Source organism: Scophthalmus maximus, chromosome 6, assembly GCF_022379125.1.
Source record: "Scophthalmus maximus strain ysfricsl-2021 chromosome 6, ASM2237912v1, whole genome shotgun sequence".
Classification (NCBI taxonomy): Eukaryota; Metazoa; Chordata; class Actinopteri; order Pleuronectiformes; family Scophthalmidae; genus Scophthalmus; species Scophthalmus maximus.
In genome coordinates, this window is record NC_061520.1 from 17,596,663 (window position 1) to 17,618,989 (window position 22,327).

The following is a 22,327-nucleotide window of genomic DNA, read 5'->3' on the forward strand; positions in this document are numbered from 1 at the left end:
ATTGGTCGGTTTTGTTGTTGTGCCTGAGTGGAATCTGTCGTCGTTCGCTGTGTCAGACGACAAGAGGTCTTGGTCACGAAGAAGATGACGGTTTGGGTGAGAGGACACCTCCCCGCTCTCAGGCTGAAGTGGAGCTGCTGTGTCTGCAGGACGCTCGTTCACATCAAAAGGGATGAAAATCTCCGTGGAGGATGGTGGAGCAGCGGCTGAGCGACCTGGACCTGGACCCGCACCTGGACCTGGACCCGGACCCGGACCCGGACCCTCACCTGGACCTTGACCTGGACCCGGACCCTCACCTGGACCTGGACCTGGACCCTCACCTGGACCTTGACCTGGACCCGGACCCTCACCTGGACCTGGACCTGGACCCTCACCTGGACCTGGACCTGGACCCTCACCTGGACCTGGACCTGGACCCTCACCTGGACCTGGACCCTCACCTGGACCCGGACCTGGACTCGGACCTGCCTGACGCTCTCAGAGCAGCAGTGACGTCAACACAGGTGAGTCTCCCCGCAGCCGGTGCGTTACCTAGCAACGTGCTGCTTCCTGGTGTAGCTGCAGTCAGGAAGTAGTCTGTGTCTCCACGTGTGCTGCCTTGTTGATGCTTTATTCTGCTGTCCACAGCTTTTCAGCCCTTCTTTATATATAGTTCTAAATGTCAGACATTTTGTTTATTTCTCCTCGTTTTGTCCTCCTTTCTGCTTAGCTAGTTTCAGTCTTGAGTCAAAAATATTTCATCATTAGTACGTTTACATGGGTACAATATGCTACTAGCTACTTTCTATCACCCTGTAACATTAGCTAATGTTACTAAGCTCACATTTTCTTAGTCAACCTTAGATGCTGCTTAATGGCTGTGCTATTTTACTGCCAAAGCATTTTCTGCTATTATAGCTATGTTCTATAGTTTTATTCATCTTAATTTTTTTAAAGGTCCTCAATGATATTCTTTGAAATGATCACTGGCTGAAAGATTAAATATCCTCAACACACTGCAGGTACTAGCAGGTGGCACCCTTGGGGGGCACAGTTCCTCAGTGTGTTGTGCACTGTGCAGCTGTACTATTTTTATTGCTGGCAGTCACTCATGATTGCTGTTACTGTATCAGATGACGCTATTTTAAAGTAATTTGGAACAGTTACAGAAAGGAATCCTCAACCAGCAAGTGAGAAAGCTACGGTGGCCCTGAGAGCTCACAGCACTGCAACTTAAGAAAACACATGCCAATAGAAAAAAACACGGGCAAATTAAGAAAACATCTTAAGAATAAGCGCTGTGTTTCCAGATGAAGCTTAAAAGTGATGCACATGTCTGATGTTGTTGTTTGCCGCAGATTTTGACTCGCTGCGCTATTAAGGTTCTCCCTCCGTCAGTGGTGTTGGAAAATGAGATAAAAAATAAGTGATTTTTGAATTATATTGACATTATAATCGCATGATTCAGATTGTCTATTTGCATGTGTTTTCTTAAGTTGCCGTGCTGTGAGCTCTCAGGGCCCCCGTAGGAAGCTGTGTAACAGCAAAATATACCTTAAAGGTATACTGTGTAACTTCTCCTGCATTAAAATGTTTAGAAAAATTAATAGACCAATAATTTTGTAGAGTTGTGTACTTTTATTATCCCAAATATTTCCACCAGTTTTCAAACGTAGAGAAATCTATTATTTTAATAAGAGTGTGCTTCATTAGTCCACCAGTTACTGTCCTCATCCCCTTTGCGCATGCGTCAGTGCTGTGGTTGTCTGTTCGTTGCATCAGCTGTAACCAATGAATTTGGCTGAAATGAAACTCTGCACAACGCCGTCAGAGATAGTTTGTGAGGGAGGAACAGCCTCTGTCGTAGGTCATAGTGAAGTACTATCTGCCCCATGTGATATACTGTGGTTATATATCAGCACTATAGTAGCAAGTGTATCAACCCTCACTGTGTACCCTCCTACAGTATGTGGTCATTCTTAGAGTCCAAAGGCTTCAGTAATGGATTCTGACTGTGCAGAGCTTTTGGAGAATCTTTTCTTACTTGCTGGATCTACCACTGGTTGTAGGTGAACGGTTAAAAGGATCACTTTTCAGCGAGGCACGGAACAGCTACTAAATGTTTAAATTATTCTTCTAAATTCTACAGTTATAAAGAACAGTTGTTGAAAGTCCATGCAGTATAGGTACAGTTGAGGACAAGGTGTCCTGTTTGTGATGGTGTATTTTAACATTTTTTAACAGAAAGGCCCATTGAGATACAATATCTCTTTTTTAAAATTTTTGATATCTCCTTTTTGAATGATTTTTAAACATGTCTACAGAGGGCAAGGAGTCCAAGTTCAGTAGTTTTTGACTATCTTGTAATGTAGATTCACAACCAAATTCCGAGTCTTTAAAGAAGACAACTGCTTCTCCTCAGTGGAACTTCATATATTTAAGTTAAAAAGAAATTTTAAAGAGTCACAGTTTTTTTGTTGAACCTTTTGTTGAACCTGAACCTTTATTTAGACTGACGTTGGTTCATTTTACTCGACCTCTCCTCTCGCTGCAGCCTTTGAACCTGACACAGATGAACTTATGAGGAAGTGGTGTTTTAATAGGAATTTCTTTTCAATTTTTGTCCATGACACCATGTGTGCATGTTTTTTCCTGTGACAGGCGGAACCATACACACACATTTCACAGACTGCTATATTTCTTCCGTGGTGTGTGCTCCTGTCTGTTTGGATGAAGGTGTGACGTCTGGCTTTTCGACAAAGAGGAGGGAGAATTAGAAGTAAGAGGGGACTGAGCGATGGAGAGATGGATAGAGGGCTTGATGAATAGAATGCTGTGGAAGAAAAGTGTCTCGGAGAAAGAGAAGAGGAATGAGGTCATTATCTCTGTCCTCACCTGTGGCCTCCAGTACACACACACACACACACACACACACACACACACACACACACACACACACACACACACACACACACACACACACACACACACACACACACGCAATCCACATTTCATCAGCAACAGCAACAACAACGCTGCCACTTCTTTCCTTGCTCCATCCTCCTTCCTATCTCCTCAGAAACTCATTGTTCTTCTCTTTTCGTCTCCTTGTCAGTCCTGCATAGTTATGAGCTTCTAAACTCCCGGCCTCCTGATACATTTTAGTCTAACTTCTCGATTTTCCTACTGGTGAATTCCAACCATCACACTCATCACAGTGATTTCTCTGCTCCTCACATCACCATTACAATCGCTCGCGCTTATTCCCTTGCCTGCCCTATTACTGTTCAATTTTCTTTGCCTCCCTCCCGCCCTGCTCCTCGTTTAGGGCACAGTATAGGCTGTAATCACATCCACTGGACTGTGATCACCCCTCTCCTCCTCTTCCTCTTCTTTGTCCCCCCCACCCCTCATTTTCAGGAGGCGGGTCACGCCTCTTGAGGCAGCAGAGCAGAGAAATTGCCTGTTATCGGGGGTCGATTTTTCATGCGCTTGTAAATTGCTTTGTATTGACACTCTGTCAGAGCGGGGTCGTCACACCGGCCCGGGCCACTAGCCACCCAACGGTCGCGCTGCTGATCTCGGGGTGCTTCCACCGGGAGTGGGGGGGTCAGGAGGGGGTACAGCCTTGTGTGTGTGCATTGGAGTGTTGGCTGTAATCTTTTCGAGTGCATGTTGAGTGTGTGTGTCTGAGTCATGGATTTCTGTTGGGATGGAGAGGAGGCTTTCATTCAGGGTCGCTGAACAGAGCTCGGGGTGAAAATTACAATACTAACACTCGCTGGCTTTTCTTTGTGTAGACGATATTTCTGATTGTGTATTTATCTTTGGAGCCTGGTGTAACAAAGCATCTGCAAGTGGTTGCAACACTGAATGTTGATTCATTATAAAACAAATGTATTTTATGGAAGTAGTATAAAGATAGGTAGGTCTTATTTTCAACTCCAATTCTGTATGAGTCCTTTGCACTAGTGTAGTTTAATTGGCTTTGTTGTCCCTCAGTTTTTAGAGTTTTTAGTTTAGCTTATTTAACAGTCACTGAATATGACTCGCAGTATTAGCCTATTTCTGTGGTGACCTCTAGCACAACTGAAAAGACATTCTCTCATTCACAAGTCTGAACATGCTTGATCAGTTTCTATATTTGTTTAATCATGGTTTGACTTAAAAGACTCACAAGATGTTCATCAGCAATACCTGCATCTTCAAGCTCCCGTCTGTGTTGCATCATTCTCTCTGTTTTTTCAGCATTAAACCTCTCACCTATCATTTGTCATCCAGGTTGTCTGATCTTTCGTCTTTCATGCCTCTTACACACTCTCTCTGTCCTCTGTTTTCTTTTCTCGTTTTGTTCTTTTTTGTCACAAACTCCTGAACTGCAGCACTAAGATTTAAAGCAATATCTCTGTGTTGATATTTTAAAACACGGGTGGGGAACCTACTGTATATTATGTCAAGGGCCAATTCATTTTTTTTTCTGAACCTTAGCAGGTCATACAAAATTGCTGCACACATACCACACTAACATTTCTGATGCGATGGGCAGAATTGCTTCTCTTTTTCAAGACATCTGATGTCAGATGGTCTTGATGATAATGATGATGATGATGATGATGATGCTACTTGCAGCTGGTATTAGCCAAAACAATTAACTCAAACAATTCTGAAAAAAACCCCACAAAAAACCTTTTCATGGGCCCTACTGTCAATTTTTTCAATATTTTGTGTCATGACACTTTGATATAGCGGACACTGGATGCCAGAGACAGCAGTAAAGGCAGTCAGATTAAGGACACCAATATTTTTATGACCAAAAGGTATACTCTCTTCCTGCCTCCTCATCATTTCACTTTTATTTGGGACAGGAAAGATAAACAAGGGACCTCTTTTATCAAAACAGACCAGCCAATTAGCATATCAGAGAAATGTATAACCAACATTTGGGTCAAAAGCACATAAAGAAAATGGGATGAAACAAGTAAGACCCTCTCCGAGTGAGTTCATTCCACTCGAACAGGACCCATCACTGATTAATATTTGATTGTGACTTCTCTCGAAGGAAGAAACATGAAAGGACTAAGGTGTGAATCCTCTTTCCTCACACCATGGACTCCCACTGAAATCACACACACACACACACACACACACACACACACACACATACACACACACACACACACACACACACACACACACACACACACACACACACACACACACACACACTACGGTCCTCCATTCCCTTTTCCTCACTCCTAGAGGTGTGAAAAGAGTTTACAGATAAATTAAAATAGTTAATTTGCACGACATTCCAATCGTGAAAATCAAACTAGCAGCTTTCTCCCTCACTTTAACATGGCCTAAATAATATGGAAATTATATCCAGTTAGTCTGTAACCTAGTTAATCATTTCTTACCCCAACTGTTTTCAAGTAATTTGGTGCAATCCTAAAAATGTAAGGCTATGGCAAAGTTGAGATATGTCTGAACCAGTATCTACATTGAAACTACAGTCATCTAGTGACTATGCTGAATAAATCTTCATATAGGACAATAGATATCCGATACTTTTGTGTTTGTATTGTATTTTGTATCGCCTATGCATATATTGATAGTTGTTTTAGTCAATGTATGTCTTTTATATTTGTTATACTTTTTTAAAGATTTGTCAATCATGTGCTGATGTGAAATCCTTTTTGTCTGACTTCATAGTGCTGCATATATATATATATTTTTTTTTTTTCTCACCTAAACCTTGATAAAACAGTTTTATCTTCTCCAGTTGAAACAAAGAGAGAAGACCAGCAATGCCCCCCAGATGTATGCCCAGCTTCCTGGGAGATGACCCGTTGGACATTTTTGGAGGTTTCGTGTCGTCTGGTCGATGGCAATTTCTACTAGAAGTTAAGCCACGGTATCAGGTTATAATTGGTTTGTCATCGCCCTGACCCACCACCAAATGATCAGTACTACACTGGCAGCACCCCACAAGAAATCTAAAGGTCCACAGGAACAGCATACTGGCCTTATTCCCTGAAACGGTTGACTCTACTGGCAGAAAATCCAATACCAGGCAACCAGTGATGCTTCTGGGAAACGCCACATAGATTTGATGTTAGGTCACCGGCCCACCAAATGTACGCCACCAAGGCCAAAAGAATCCCCACCCACGAATCACCTCGACTGTTGCCAATCTGTTCTCATCACTTCACAGGCAAGTGGACCAACAGATAAATCTGACCCACTTCTACCTTCTTACAGTGGCAGAAATAAGGACAGAAAATCTGTACATTTTATTCGAAGTAGAGTTATTCATTCAGTTTTAACCCACTGGATGAGTGGGTGGCAGCAGATATATTCAGTATTCATGTTTCGCTGCAGCCATTGGCTTCAGTGTGGTGCCATCTCCCTGGCAAGCTGTGCCAGTGTCTGTGTTTGACACCCACTCTCTTGGTGGGGTGGCACAATCTAGACCGCACTGGCACAGATCTCACACCAAGCTAGAGCAATGAGAAGACGGTTAAAACATACACAAAGAGGCAGCAGCAGAAAAAAAGGAATGAAAGTAAAGGATGAAAGATGAGGATATATAGCGCCTGGACAGGAAGGAGAAAGACGGGCAATGTGAGGAATCCAACAGTGGTGTCGAAAAGAGAAAAAAGCGATAGAGTGAGTCCAGATGTGATGTGAAAATGGGGGGAGAGGAAGAGGCAGAGACTGATAAATGGGTAGAGAGGAATGAAGGATGCCTGAGAGACTTTCTGTCTTCCTTCTGTTCCCGCCAATGTAGAGCCAAGCCAACCCCCCTGGCAGACGTCTCCTCCTCCACCTCGTCCACCCCACTTGCTTCCCCTCCCTTTATCCTCCCTCTGTCCTCCCACCATCCTCCTCCTCCGTTCTGTATGGCACACAGCTGTTCATGCACTCCCGTGCATTAGAATTCATTCATTCATCTGCCAGGAGTTCGTCCTGAAAGAACCCTCCAATCTGCAACGAGCTTGTCTCAGACAACATTAAAACTGCACCAGGCAAGACACTGCATGTGAAAAAAAAACCCTGTATACTAGTATAATTCATAGATTAGGTTGATGTGAGAGTCCCGATCTCACTACCTGATAATCCACAGATAATTTTTCGCCAGAATTTATTTGACCTTCATTACGCTAGAGGCAATACACAGGTAGACACTGCCTACATCTTTTCCAGGTTGCATCTGTTTTAGAATTTAAAGAACTGTGAGTTGTGTGATTCAGTTGGAATCATGTTCTTAGCAACCTGCCGTCATCACTTCACTTGTATCTCTGTTTTGCTCTCCACAAACTCCTGTCGGAAATATCCGGTAGCTAACTATTTACACTCAATTGCCATTTTGTTTTTACTTCATTCATTCAGACTAATATTGTGTTCCTTTTTAAGGCAATCTTTAAAAAACTTGACTGGTCAGTAAGCACAACACCCAACCCATTGGAACCTGAGGTGTGGTGTCTATTAACAGGCTAAATATTTGGTTCTTTAGCTCCTCAAAGCTCCACAGTGTTTACCGGCTGATTTGGTACTGGGCAGGTAGCCGAGTTATCAGAGCTTGTTTGCTGAATAAAGCATTTTTAATGAGAGCAGTGAGACTGAACCAAAACAGTAAAGTTACAGACATGAAATCAAAACAGTTAATGGGACGATGACAAAAGCCTCTGTAAGATGAGTTGAACTGCAGAATGGTATGATGATTTGACAAAATATTTTCAATTTTAAAAATTCTTTTTTAATAAATGTATCCCATTTGAAACAGCTACTCATATTATATTATAATAATTATAATAATTGTAATAATCTCATTAAAGCTCACATGAATTCAGTTGGTCAGTCAGTTTAAGGCCATATACAATAATCATAGTAGTAATCAAGGTTAAGTTCTGTCTTTTTGCCATCTAGCTGCCAATCATTTCTGACTATAGCATTGATGCAATTGTTGTCTATTTTCTCCTGCTTGTATTTCACATAGAAGACCACAAATTCTCTCTGGTAGGTGATTATCTCAGTTCCACCAGGGAAGTGAGGAATCAAAAACTTTGGAGCAAAATGCAAAACCTTCCCCAACCTCAGTGTTGGAGTGTTAAGTCTGTAGAGAGCTATTTTTTGCATTCCCGGTCTTATCAGACACAAAAAGAGGGAATTTAGTACTGACAGTGTAACAACAGCATAATACATATTTTCTGAGTAATGAAGACATTCAAACTTTTGAGAAATTCAAACTGTTATCTCTCACAGCCACTTGGGACTACAGAATTGCAAATCAGGCTTGTGGAGTCTTTGGATGTACAAAAGTCATATGTTGCTTCTATAATTCCCGGAACAGATAGCTTGCTTTGCAGTGATAAGGACCGTTTTGCTATTTTGAGTTGGAGAAAGGATTTCTGTTTGAGATTCTTTTATATGTGGGAAAATAATAATAATCATAAAAACATCATTGTGTCACAAAAACTTGTGTATAATACTTCACTGTACAAGAGCATGTTTTTTGTAATTACATGGGTCATTCTGCTGTTTGGGACCACTGAGAGTAGAGGCTACTGCCAGAATGGTGGAGTAAAACTTGGTTCACCTCGATCCTTGGATTGACATTTATAATTGCAGTTTGCTCTGATTCTTTGAAAGAAACACAGTAGATATGACTACAGACAGGAAAAATACTTCACTTCTACTTTAAAATGTCAAAGACAGCATCTGCAACAGACCATGAGTTCCATTTCACGAACATGTGAGAAAGGAGGTTTTTGAAAGCGGGTAAGTGCTGCCATCATTCACCCTCCACAGTAGAGGTTGTGCTGTCCTGCAGCTTCCCATTGCTTGTCAGTGTTATATAATACAAAAGTTAAATTTTTAACATAAACGTGACCAACTCAATGAGGCACAAGAGGGGAGGTCTTATAAGGACTGAGATGGAAGAGAGGAGGTGTAACCAGGAAGGTTAAGAGTGCCACATGCCGGAGGAGACAGGAAAAAAAGACAGGGCGATTCTTTCCCTGCACACGTGCTGTATTTGTAACTATTACCCATTAATAACCGAGACTCTGGCTGTACGCCTGTACACTTAAAATAAAAAACAACATCCAAAAAACTTTCACAAGATTAAAGATCTCTGACTTGGTGTCTATGTCTGTATCTCTATTATAAAGCTGTGTGCAGCGCTCTGTGTCCCACTGTCAGTCACTCTCTCTCTCACACAAACAAACACAATGACCTGTCTGTCAGTTAGACTGACCATCAGCTGAACCAGAAGAAATCCCACCCCTGGCCCGGTATAGCATCCATAAAGTTTTTACCGTCCTCTGCTGGCAGGCATGATTCTGCTTAAACTCAGTGGATACTGCTTTGGCTATATATGCGCTTTTACTTTTCAAGCGTACAGGCAGAACTCAGCTTAACACCGGCCATGCTCATGTCGTGTTCTCCTCCTTTTGATCAAAGTGCTCTGTGACACCGATTGCATACTGGCGCTCCTGTTGCTGCACCTGAACTTGCCGTTCGACATGATGTTGTTATTGTTGCTGTGTCTTATTTCTGTCTTCTGCTTCCCTTTTGGTTTGATGTCAGACTAGAATACTTATAGGGGTTGTTATACTGCACTCGTCAGTTGCTGGAGAAAAACAAGTTCTGTCGGGTTTTCAGACTTTTGGCATCAACTTGGTGCCGAAGTATTAGTTTCTCATGACGTCCCCGATCAAACCCTACTGGTTACAAACCTATCACAGATGTCAAAAATAACCAGTAGCCGTCCATTTTTTCTGTGAGTTGTGTGAACACCTTGAGAAAGGAGATCATGCAGACTCTGATATGACTTTGGCTGGAAATGAAAACCTTGGATCCTTTTGCCCGGAGGTGAGAGAGTTTAGCCACCTCACGTTGATTAAAATTATAAATCCGTGTTGTATGCATTGAATAATGTAATCACAGTCTTACTTTGATTATGAGGAGGCTTTGATTAAGTTGTTAACATGCAAAACAAAGGCGACTTTGACAGTATTCACAATTTCATGCATGGATGAACATGAGCAGCCATAAAAACAAGGTTGAACTCATTTGGCGAAGAGATGCACCTTGTAAAACTTTTGATGAGCAGGTTGATCTGCCGGTTGCACCCTGCTAAGAACAGCAGGACAGCCTCTGGCCGCTTGAGGGGTTGTCCCTCATCCGATGAGACCAGGTTCATTATCCCATCCCCACAAATGTGCTGAGGTGTCCTTCAGTCAGGTACTTGACCTCGTCTGCTCAATATGAGTCAAATGTCCTGTCTAGCCTGCAAACTGGCAAGACGGCCGTGGAAATGTTCCTTTCACTATCTCAGAAATTTTGACATATTGATGTTACTTCAGTTGTGTCATTGCTCCAGGTGGGAGGCAATATAAGTTAGATACTAGACACATTTCTTCACATCAGTTATTCCACAATTTAACAGCATTATTGTAAAAGGAATGTGGCAGGATAAATCTCCAATATAATATGCCAGTTTGACTTCCTGTGTCCTGAAAACACAATGCATATACTCATATAGCAAAGAAATACCTAACAAATAGGAGAGAAACCTACCAACATGAGCCCAACACGGCCTAGAAATCCACACCACTGCACAAGTTGTTTCTTTCTCAGCTCCTCAGCCCACTAAGTGGCATTTATATTTGATCGAGATTCGACCTATAAATCATACTTAAGGCTTGTAATTGTCATGCATGTGTTGTGCTGACCTTCATTCCACCTCCTCCATTCATCAGGATTTCACTGAGAGTTGTTGTAATATTTTAAGGCAAAAAAACAAGTTGGATTTGCAACAACTTCACTGGAGCTTTGCAGAATAAGTCATGACCTTTTAAATTAGTATTTAGCCGTACACTGTGGCAGTCTTTATAAGTCAGTAGGATACAATTTTGTTGTTGTTAATGAAACCTATCAATAATCACAATGTATATTTATTTCCATATAGAGTAAAAATAATTACTATTAACTATTTTGAAGATTCACAATCACAAGCTCTTGTCCTCGGGACAAACAAATTTGCAAGTCCTTTAGGGACTGTCACCTCTTCAGAGATGCTTTAGCTACGTAGGACATCAATGCAATTCAACCAAATATAAATCACACATTTACTTGATTTGATTATTTACTATATAAATTGTTTTGAGTTTTTTTGTTGGGGATGTTTTAAAACAGTATCCCACCTCTATGACTGCTGTCAACCATGCAAAACCTCCTGCCACTTCATCTAAAACTGCCTCCTCCACTCAGACATTGTGTGCAAATAAATAATTTGGTTCATCAAGGTCATCAGAATCACCTACATGTGTAGACGTAACTAAAGTTTAAGACTTTTTGTCCTTTACAACAATATCTGATGCCGTTGTCTGCACTGGAACAAATTGGAGTTCAAGGGGTTGTATTACTTTCATTAGCAGCAGACTAATCAACCGTGTTTTCATTGATCAAATACATCTAGAATTCTCATCATACTTCAAGCCTTTCATTTTTGCTGACCTCATTAACTCGCCATCTACTAGTTTTTTTTTTCTTATTTCTTCTTCCCTGAATTCAAGAAGTAACTTCCTGGACCTTTCTAGACTCCTGTAAGAATTTGAGAAATGCTCCTTGTAGGATACTCAGGTGAGCAATCTGCTCTTATATTTCAGGTCATGGATGAATCATGGATGTTTGGCTCTCAAAATGTTCTGTCTAAAAATGTGGTTTAAGTCTATTCTAGACATCTATTTTTATGTCATATACCTATACCTTAACCTTTATAAACCTATATAAAGTTAAATACAGTTCTTGCACCACCAAGTCTCAGTGCGCCCCCTTTATTCCTTAAATTTGATCTCATGATTACTTTGACCTTTATTCATAATTGAATTAGACAAGTAAAGCAGATTGCTATTGTATGGCATTTATGGGCCAGCAAATTATCATTTTTCTTATAGCGTTATCTGCCAATTATTTTCTTAATTTATCAATTAGCCATTGTCCCTCCCATGTCAAGAAGTTGCGAAAAATGTCTATCATAACTTTTCCACATACCATCAATGTGACCAACAATCAGTTTTCCATCAGGCATGACATCTAATCTTAACATTTAGGAATGTCGAACCAGAAAATAGATTTTTCTTTTTTGATTAAACTTGACTAAAATAATAAGTTTAGTTTAGTAGATACTTTATTTATCCCGATGGAAATTCAGGCATCCAGCAGCATTTACAAACATACATACATTAAACATACATCAATCCTACATAAAATAAAAATACAAAATTAAATTAAATATTAAACTATAACTATAAAAAATAGCTTATGACAGTGCAAAATGGGAACGGTGCAAAATGGATGTGCAAATGAAGGTAGAAATAAATTGTCCTTTTGTATTGTCCTCCCTGCCTTGACTAGGAGCTGTTGTACAGTCTCATGGCCAGGGGGACAAAAGAGCTTTTCAGTCTGTTGGTGGAGCTGGACTGGGACAGCAGTCGGCCACTGAACACACTCCTCTGCCTGGTGAAGGTGTTGTGCAGTGGGTGGTTGGCGTTGTCCAGTATGAACAGCAGTTTGTCCAGGGTCCTTTTTTCTGCCACTGTCACCAGAGAGTCCAGCTCTGTGCCCACCACTGAGCCAGCTCTCCTCACCAGTCTGTCCAGTCGACCAGCGTCTCTCTTCTTGCTGCTTCCTCCCCAGCAGACCACGGCATAAAAGAGGACGCTGGCCACCACAGACTATTATTATTCAGAATTATTATACAGAATTATTCACTTTTCAAAAGTTTAGGGCTGCATCTAACGATTATTTTCAGTCAAAGAAAAATCCAACCCATTTATTTCTCAAAATACAAATGATCTTATTGATCAAATAATTTGATCCCCTCTCATATGTGTGTCAATTTACAAGAAACACCTATTTGTTTAGCCAAGTCTCTTAACCAATGGGAATTTCAGTAGTACATTTAAACTCTCAAATCCATGTCATCTTACCCTGCCAATGAACATCCCATAACCTAGGTGGTGACACACACACACACAGCCCCTTATGCTTTATTAATTTATATTTTCATTGCTTATGGATGCAGAAAGAGGGGTGCAGAGGGAGCCAGAGAGGTGGCGGGGAACCGTGTTTTTGAACAGGTTGGCGATGATCACAGAGTCTGGGGGGGCCAGTGTAAATGACTTATTCATGGACCCTTCTGGCCCCTCGCGACCCCTGGGAATAACCAAACAGATGCAAGAGGGAGAGAGAGAGAGGGAAGGGGAGGAGGGAAGATGCAAGAGAGTAGTGATGTGGGACAGAGGAGAGAAACAGTAGCACAGTGGTCGAGGGATGCAGAGAGGGCGGGAGGAAGGCAGGATAAGCTTTGCGTAAAAAGGCAAACACAAAAGCAAGATGAAAAGGGGGGGAGTGGGATGCAGAGAGGAATAGACTAAGAGAGTCCCCTCACTGGTGAATATGTCCTCACCTTGGTATCAGTCCTGGGACACAGTCGGGGCAGCCAGAGGTGCTGCAGGAGGATTAACAAGCGGGCTGAGCAGGTGAAGGTTGGCCTGCATCATCAAGCTCATTAACATCTGCATCCACTAGAAGAAGGGAGCTCGCGAGTAAGATGTCTGCAGATATATAATTGTTCATGGAAACATAGTAGATTCAGATTGGATCAAAGAGGCAGTAGATGGACGACCCTACTATCATCACCACATGCACAAAAAAGCTTATAATAATCCTGATGACATGAAAACAATTAGCAGTGAAATGCTATCTAATGGCACGGTTGACGAAGTTGCAGTTCATCAAGTGCACAGTCACATACAGATGTTCGACTTCAAAGATGAGCACTGACAATTAATGTGTCTGATCAACACCGCCTTGCCGTCTCCTCATTAAAACATGACCCTGAAATAGTTTCTACTTGTCTCAAAACTCTTTCATACAGGCTCATCTGAAAAACGGAAGAATTTGAAATATTGATCAAAAATACGTTTGATTCTTTTTTCCCCTCCATTTTCAGTCTAATAAAAAATGACCCGGATGAGATTTTCAGGGCCCAGTTGATTTCTCAACTCTCCATAGAATTGGAGACCTTGTGATGTTTTTTCACGTTTTGTTCAAATGCTTGTTTACATGTCTCAGATTCCACAATACCTGAGGTTGTTTATCCAAGCCATCTGAGATCTTAGTCTTAATCAGAGTTGTGTTCAAAGATAAGATAAGGGCTCGGCAAATCCTTCTTAACCCGCCAGCGACACACTTCACAGTGATTTACAATGTTTCTTGTTTTTCTCGTGAAAAAAGAAAAAGTTGCAGCCTTGTCTTGATAGACTGGCAGATATCCACAAAGAATTGCTGGTTTTTGTTTTTCACTGACACATCAGACCTCAAGATTTTTGAAGCGTGTGGCAAATTTAGAACGCCTGAGATCTTTTTTGAGCGATGGAAGATGAAATGTCAGATGAAATGTTATTGACTCGCTTTGGCTTGAAATTTGCCGCTGCATCTGCATAATTTTAGAATAACGTTGCCCCAGTTTTGCAAACTCTGTTTTTGACCTCAAGTTGATTTTTAGGTCTTTGTTTGTGGAAGAGTGCTCCCTCCTTTGGGCAGTTTTGGAATCATCTCTGCACTTTCCCCTTCCTCTCCCTCTGTGTTAAAAAAAAAAATCCAGTTTGTTTCAGCGGGGCATGACGACTGATTTCAAAATTACTGTAAATTGTGCTGCAGTTAAAGCTTTCTCTCTCAAACACAGCCATACTGTACCCAAAACACTACTATTGTATGTGACATAATTATGAAATATGAATTTAAGCTTTTTCATAGATGCTGAGTGAGAGGGGGTAGTACTCTATACCCACACACCTCCTCACCTCCACATCACTGCAGCCACTTTGATGCGAATCCTTAAAAGACCTGGTGGGCAAGCTGTGCATCGTGATGACAAAGTAATCTTGGAGAGATCCATTTTTCCTAGAGCGGCGTTGCCGGTTGGGCTACTGAGAGTGCAATGCATGTGATACAGAGAGGAAGGAGAAGAGGAAAACCAAAACACACTCAAACAGCCAGAGATCTTACAGACAAAAAAGCAAGATGAGGCTTGAAGAGATTGTACTTCCCACTGTTTTAGGGCCGTCAGCTGGCCTGTGCGGCTCAGTGTACAGTATGTTGCAGTTGATAAGAGAAGACGCCTTTGTGTGGTACATACATGCACACATGCATGTACTGTAGATGTGAAAACGAACAAACTGAAATGGAGTAAGAGTCTTACATGAATTCAAATCTGATAATGCAATAGTATGAAGCTGTAGCCCAGAAGGGACTTGGCCTAGATTAGACTTGGACGCTGCCATAGCTTGGCTTTGTTGACATGAAAGTGGTATCGAACTCCCTTGGCAAGAGAGCAAATAAACATATTTTCCGAAACATTGAACTCTTCTTTAAACGTAAAGAAAAATATATACATATTTTTATCTTTAGTGAGATGAAGTGGGGTTAGGGTCTGGAATGACTGGTTGTCAGTATTGATTTGATTTTGCTTTATTATTAATAAACTGACTTGCATTATATAACACTTATTTTGACATGCTGTTACACATCTCCAAATCAGTCCTACTAATCACTCAACTTATTTTTCTAGGAAACAAGGTTAACACAGAAAACTAAAAAAGCAAAACTTAAGGTTGTGTATATTTAGTTTCAGGCAATTTTAAATAGTGTTTCACTGCTGGATCTGATTTTTTTCTTCTCGATATTAAAGCAGAAATAGACAACTTTGGGGCTTAAACTTGTCATTATGATGTTAAAACTGATTGCACAGTGTGGTGGTAATAATGACACCATCCGCGCTTATGCTGTTCCCCTATAAGCCTTGCTTTCACCATGGCGGTTGTCTGTTTGAAATACCTTGAAAATGTTTTATTTATTTTTTTGGTGAATTTTTTGTTGTGGTGGGGTTGTCATTAATGTTCTTAGTGTTTAGGTTTTTGAAAGTCATCATCAATTTATAAATAATTTAAATAGAATATGAATTGAAGCAACTATTCACTGTGAAACCTCAGGGCTGGCTGGCAAGACGGTTCTCTAAACTCTGAGAGACTGCAACTTGCTTGGAAGTGCATTCCTGGTAATCCAGTTTTCCAGGAATAAACACAATTGTATACACTATCTGCATAGAGTTCATTATCTGTTCATATTTAAATAATCTATTTATATCTATGTATTTATTTACATCCGTACTACAGCTACAACAGCTTCACAAACACTGAATTTGAATGAATGAAAATACACACACACACCCCATGTAAACACACGCACATCACTGTAGCTGTTAACACCTGCTGATATATACATTAGTTTTGCATGGGTACCTGTGCAATGACTATAATCCATCATGGGCTGTGCCACCCTGGTATCACAGTTGAGCTACAACACAGGCCTGCAGATGTTGGGCCCGCTGCCAGGGCCAGAGGCAACCCCCCCCCCCCCCCCCCCCCCCCCCCCCCCCCCCCCCACACACACACACACTGCTCTGTTATACACACAATCAAACAAACACAGGCAGATGCAAGTCACACATAAAACGCGAGCGCACACATGCATGCATTCACACACAAACTCATCCCCGAAAATACACGAGCTGGAAGTCACAGATGCGTCTCTATTATTCATTGTTAGTTTACCCTGTTACAACACTGAGTCACTCTCTGATCTAAATTAGCTTAGATTACTTGGAACCATTTTGAACTCAAATGAGCTGCCAAACAGCATAATTTTATCAGGCAACTTGAGACATCAAAAGCTCTTATGACAATTTCAAAATTGACGCTGTGATAGAGCAGATGGTAAAGAGGATGTTTCCCTTTTATCATTATGGTGTTTTTGTTTGTACCAATTGATTCAACCTGGTTTCATGATGATACTCATGTCAGGTTCCAATGCACGTCATCAAAATATATTCCAAAATCAATTTTTATGGAGAAAAAGAAGGTCACATTCTTTGTTTCTAATTGTTATTACATTGTTATCCAGATTGCATGACTGCATGAACAGATGATAGACATTATTAAAGCACAGTAACACAAAAAGGGCCTGTGATGCCAAGGGTGAGGAAGATCTTAAGTTGTGTTTATTAAGGAAGTACAGGAGACGCAAAAGAGGTATCCCATTCTTTTATGCATTTACATACGTAAAAGCCTGTAACATCAATACCATCTGATGCACAGATCAAGTGCTGTCCTCCATTCATAGTTTATTCACACTGAAATCAAAAGGCGAGTAAAAATTGAATTGGTCTCTGCGCTCTCACTCTTTACTGGTGAGAAACCAGTTCTGTATTTCTTTCTCTCTTCCCTTCACATGCATGTTCACACAGTGATACTCAAAACTAAATTTGTTTTGCCACCCACCGGCAAACTGGCACCACCTCTTCTTATGCATACTCACACATGCATATACGCTTCTGTCACAATCATTTGTATGCAAAGTGGCTGGCTGTGATGGGTTGCTATGGTTGCTGTTACCAGGTTATGTGACAAGAAGCAGCAAGTTGCTTTACTTCTTATTTGTGCCAACGTGGAGACCGAGAGAGCCGAAGTGGCAATAACACAACACAAGTTGGCACAGACAAAGGCAGAAGTGACAACAGGAATGGAGACAAAACCACACAGTAGTAAAATACATAAAAGTTTTGGAGACTGTGTTTAACCATCTGAAAACATGTTGGTTTGTCTTTGTGAGTTATATAGGCTATGAACATAAAGCCGTAAAGGTACAGTAGCAATCTTTAAGCTCCTCTGGAAGAACCCCCACACAGGGGAGGAAAACATTTGATAGCCAGCCAGCATGAAGGGCTCAGCTCTGTAATTGCCTCCATGAGATTCGTTAGCATGTGTGTGTGTGTGTGTGTGCGCGTGTGTGTGGGATGCTCTGTGTGAGTTTGTGTGTATGTCTGGAGAAGATAACACTGACAGCTTAAGGTCATGAAAAAGGGAAGGGCACATCTGAAGACAGTGTATCTTTGATCTCGACACGAGGAGTGTGTGACGGTGGGTAGGAACCGGTGTGCTCCGTACTTAGAGGAGATACAGTTAGATGACGGAGTCAGCGCGCTCTGTGTGCGGCGGTATGTTTATGTGGTTCAGCATGCATGCGTGTACATGTTTAATGCATGAACATATTTATGTTGGATATTTTGTCTGAGCGCGAGAAGGAGAGACGCCATCTTTTTGTCGATTTCGTTAGAATTCTCAGTGTGAATGTGCGTAAAGACGGTTATGCATGTCAGCACAGACAAAGCCTAATGCAGGGAAGACACAAGGTTACAGGTTCCCATGGATGTCAGACAATATCCTCTCTTTTCTACCGTCTGTAGTTGCAATTAATACTTATAATTTGGCTTGCCCAGGTCAAGTCACACAATCAAATGTCATTAAACAGATCATGGAGGGGCTCAAAGTCTTTGTTAGTATTTGAAATGCCTCTCATTACTACATAGGAACATCCATACATGCAGTAATCACCAAATACCAATCAAAACCTGTGGATTGGTGTGGATAATGGAAGGCAATCAACACGCTGTCTCTGGACAGTCTCCTAATGGAGTGTTTGACTAATTGACTGAATCTATCCGTGAACTGTCTTGGCCCCCCCGGCTTCGCCGTCACTCCTTAATTGGCTATTGTTCTGTTATTACCAGTTCTCCAGGGCAGAACCATCTGCCAGCTCCAACAGGTGAGCAGTGAGAGGCTCACGTGTGTTTGCCTACATCTGTCTTTAGGTCTGCGTACGTTTATCTGCATATGTCATTTGTCATGTTTTTTTCAAATTACTTGCTTCTAACATGCCGCATTTGTGACTTCAAAATGCATACATATTTCTGTACCATTGCATTTTCCCTTTCCCTCTTGACATCTGAGAAAAGGTAGGTGGGACTGCAGTGGGCAAAGGGGGAAGGGAAGAATATGGAAGGAGCTGCAGACGGAGGAGAGGGAGCTGCATCATTCATCAGCAGTGCAACAGTGCATGAACTGTGCTGGCTACAGTATTATTTTAACTCTCCCTCTCATTTACCTTATTATCTCCTTATCTATACGCATCATTATGGAGAATGTAGCCTGTGTGATGAATAGCCTTTTTGATTGAGGATGCATGGTTCCTTTTGTTTAACATATGGAGCTGGCCTTGTGTGTGCGGCTACACTCCAGCTTCTAATACTGCAGGACAATAATGTATGGTATAGGTGAGATCTCTAACCTTGTGGAGCAATTACTGTATTTGGGGACTCAGTTTGTGTAAACATTGGTTTGCTTATTTCCAATGAGTTACTGCTTTAAATTAGCTGCTTAATGTCTGGTTTAGCCAACAGTTTATTAAAAATTTGTTTGAGGATGTAAGCATTATCAGGGCGACATTATTAATGACGGTTGAAACTATTAAAGGTGAAAAGTGCTGCTTAGTAGGAATGATAAAAAAAATTCAAATATTAATAATCAGAATGAAATAAGCACCTGGATCCAGTAAAATCATCTCACAGCAGCAGCCATACTGGGGCCACATGTTCTCTCTTCATCAACAGGAAATGCCTTAGATGCCTGTCTCTCCAACTTCCTGCAAGTGCTTTGTAGTGTCTAATGAAACTGTTTCCAATCTTTGATTCGACTTAAGCTCCACATGATGAAAGTTCTTAGGAATTCCACTTTAAGTACTGTAACTCTTAGCCCTTGCTGTACATTTTCATATTTTAGGGAGATTATCCAATACTGTTCTGTGATGCATCAACAGTGAGATCAACTTTATTTATTCTCAGACAGAGAGGACCCTCAGCCCCCAGTCACAGATTAATGTTGTGCTGAAACATCCCTCATCGGCAGACTTCATATAAGGCGAGAGTTGATGCAACACAATATATGATAGTTGTGGCAAAAAATACTACTAAAACTGACTGGACAACTTGAAAGTGGATGTTTCTCACAGATAAATATGGAACAGTAATCACTCTGGAAATATGAAGACACTGTCTCTGGAAACAATATTACCAGACATAAGAATTTACATAGTTTCGGCCTCCGAGGTGTGAATAGAAAGACGAGGAGTCAGTTTGTGCAATAAGCACGGACATTTTTATCTCTGTGCTCAATAGATTCCAAAACAACGCATATGGTTTCAAAGCTGAAGTTGAATTAAGTTAAATCCAAATAGAATGCACACCTGACTCTTCAGTTTCTTTCAGCTCTCTGGTGCTATGTAGCCTCTTTCAACTTGTCCACAGCTTTACTGTTGTGGTTCACTGTCTCCGCTGTTACTAACCTCAACATGGATACAAAGAACTTTTTATATTTGTTTGAAACGTGTTGCTGTTTCCAGTTGAGCTCTTGTAAGAATATGTACATTATATATTGTATACTGCCTATCCTTTGAGGGTTGCAGGGAGCCAATCCCAGCTGATGAGGGTGAAAGGCCATCTCTAAACAGAAACGCCCTGGCCGGTCTTGATGTTCAAACCCAGAATCTTCATGCTGTGAGGCGACAGCGCTAACAACAGGCCACTGCCCCACCCTGGTTTATGTTATCCTATCGGGATTTTGAATTGACGCAACAATTGCGCAAGCATTAATACAAAGTAATTAATTCAATTCAAAGAGCTCACATTGACATCAACCCATTACAGCAAATGCTCCTGACCGTCCAACAGTGTCAGACAACTTTAATATCGGATTAACACCAACCATTGCAACCCATGGATGTCATTTTGACGAGCCTGGAATAAATGGAGGGTAACACTGTCTATTTAGCGAAGCACTTAACTCAGCCTCTTCCAATCGTAGTCGGTTTGGAAGTGTAACATGCATGCTGTGTTTCTGACAGGCTACAGATGATGCGTTGGAAAGAGGCCGCGCTCACTAGCCTGACTGTAATGAGCGCTAGCCACTAATTAGCTTGCTGCTGAATGCCAGATATGGTTGGAGCTAAAGCCCCGTCACTGGAGCAGCGCAGCGAGGAGAGGGGGAGCTACTCTAATGAGTTCTCAGTGGTGTGTTTACTGTTAACCAAAGTCATGGCTTTACTCTCTGTGTGTGTGTCTCCCCTTCCATGCAGAGCGCTCTTGGATCTCAGCGGCCGCACACACACAAATCTGTATTCATAACTCATGTGTGGAAATGCCTGCACACACAAACACTGAAAAAAAGCACCTCACTGATTCAATCCTCAGTGTTTGCCAGTGATGGTGTGGGGGGGGGGCGTTAATTAATATGGCTACGCAGCAACTCTTCATCATATCTGTAACATGCAATCTCCAGTCAGACATGGTCAGTCAGGCTTGATGTGTGACGCATTACCTCGCTGCTCGGAATATAAATACTCCACAGCAAAGCTAAAGGAAAATAGAACAATAGTCAATAGGACTCTATGCCCGCGTCAGCTGTTTATTCTTTTTTACTCATTTGTCCATTTAGATGAGCAGAGCTTCTTTCCTAACCAGGGCATGGCATCACTTTGTTTGCCTCTTTCTCTAAGATTGATCACCACGAGGATTGAGGGATACCAGTGTCACCACCAGGCAGGCAATTACCTGTTGACTGTCTGAGAGAGGACATGTGTATCTACTGACTGCACACACACTTCATGTAGAGCAGGTATGAGTCAGTGTGTGTGTGTTTGGTTCCTTTGGTTTGAGTCATTGGCAGCAGCAGCTCGAGGACGTTTGCACAGCAGTGACTGGAGTGCAAGTGAGTGCCTGCGATGTGGTCCCCATTCGGTTCATTAGGTATACAGACCTGACAGAGCAAACTCATTCAGGATGGATCAGCTTAACCAGCGGACACACAGACACACACACATAAACACACACACACACACACACACACACACACATACACCTGCCATGACTATTACATTTTATTAATATTTTTGTAATTTTTGCTGTCGAGAGCTTTTCTAATGAGAAACAAGTACTTTGAATCTGAATGCTGAGGCTATTTGTCAAGGCTTGGGTCTGGTTGCAAAGGGCAGTTTGCATGTGCAGGTACCTTTAAAGTCGCATATCCCACTGTCTTGGATGCAGAGGTTATTTTAGGATTTATGTTTTGAAATTTGTAATTAAACAAATACATGTCAACATGTGCCAATTATTCACATATATTTTCATAGGTTTTTGGTTAGTTCAGCAGGGAACACACATTCAGTAATATCTTAGTTCAATTACAAATTCAACACATTTAAGGCAGGTTCTTTTTCCAAACGTCTGCTGGAAATACCAGATTTTAGTGCATCTGCATGTCCTTAATAATTAAATCTACAGCCAAAAGTGAAACTGAAAACAAATTGTAACCTTAGCTCAAAA

The 22,327-nt window shown here is 41.4% G+C and overlaps 1 long non-coding RNA gene across 1 annotated transcript; it reads left to right on the forward strand.

The window, feature by feature from the left end:
* The first annotated feature begins 350 nt into the window (after nucleotides 1-350).
* LOC124850048 lies at nucleotides 351-22,102 on the forward strand. The gene is made up of 2 exons (XR_007030831.1): nucleotides 351-506; nucleotides 21,502-22,102. It is a non-coding gene; the product is annotated as an uncharacterized LOC124850048 (long non-coding RNA).
* The last annotated feature ends 225 nt before the right edge of the window (nucleotides 22,103-22,327 follow it).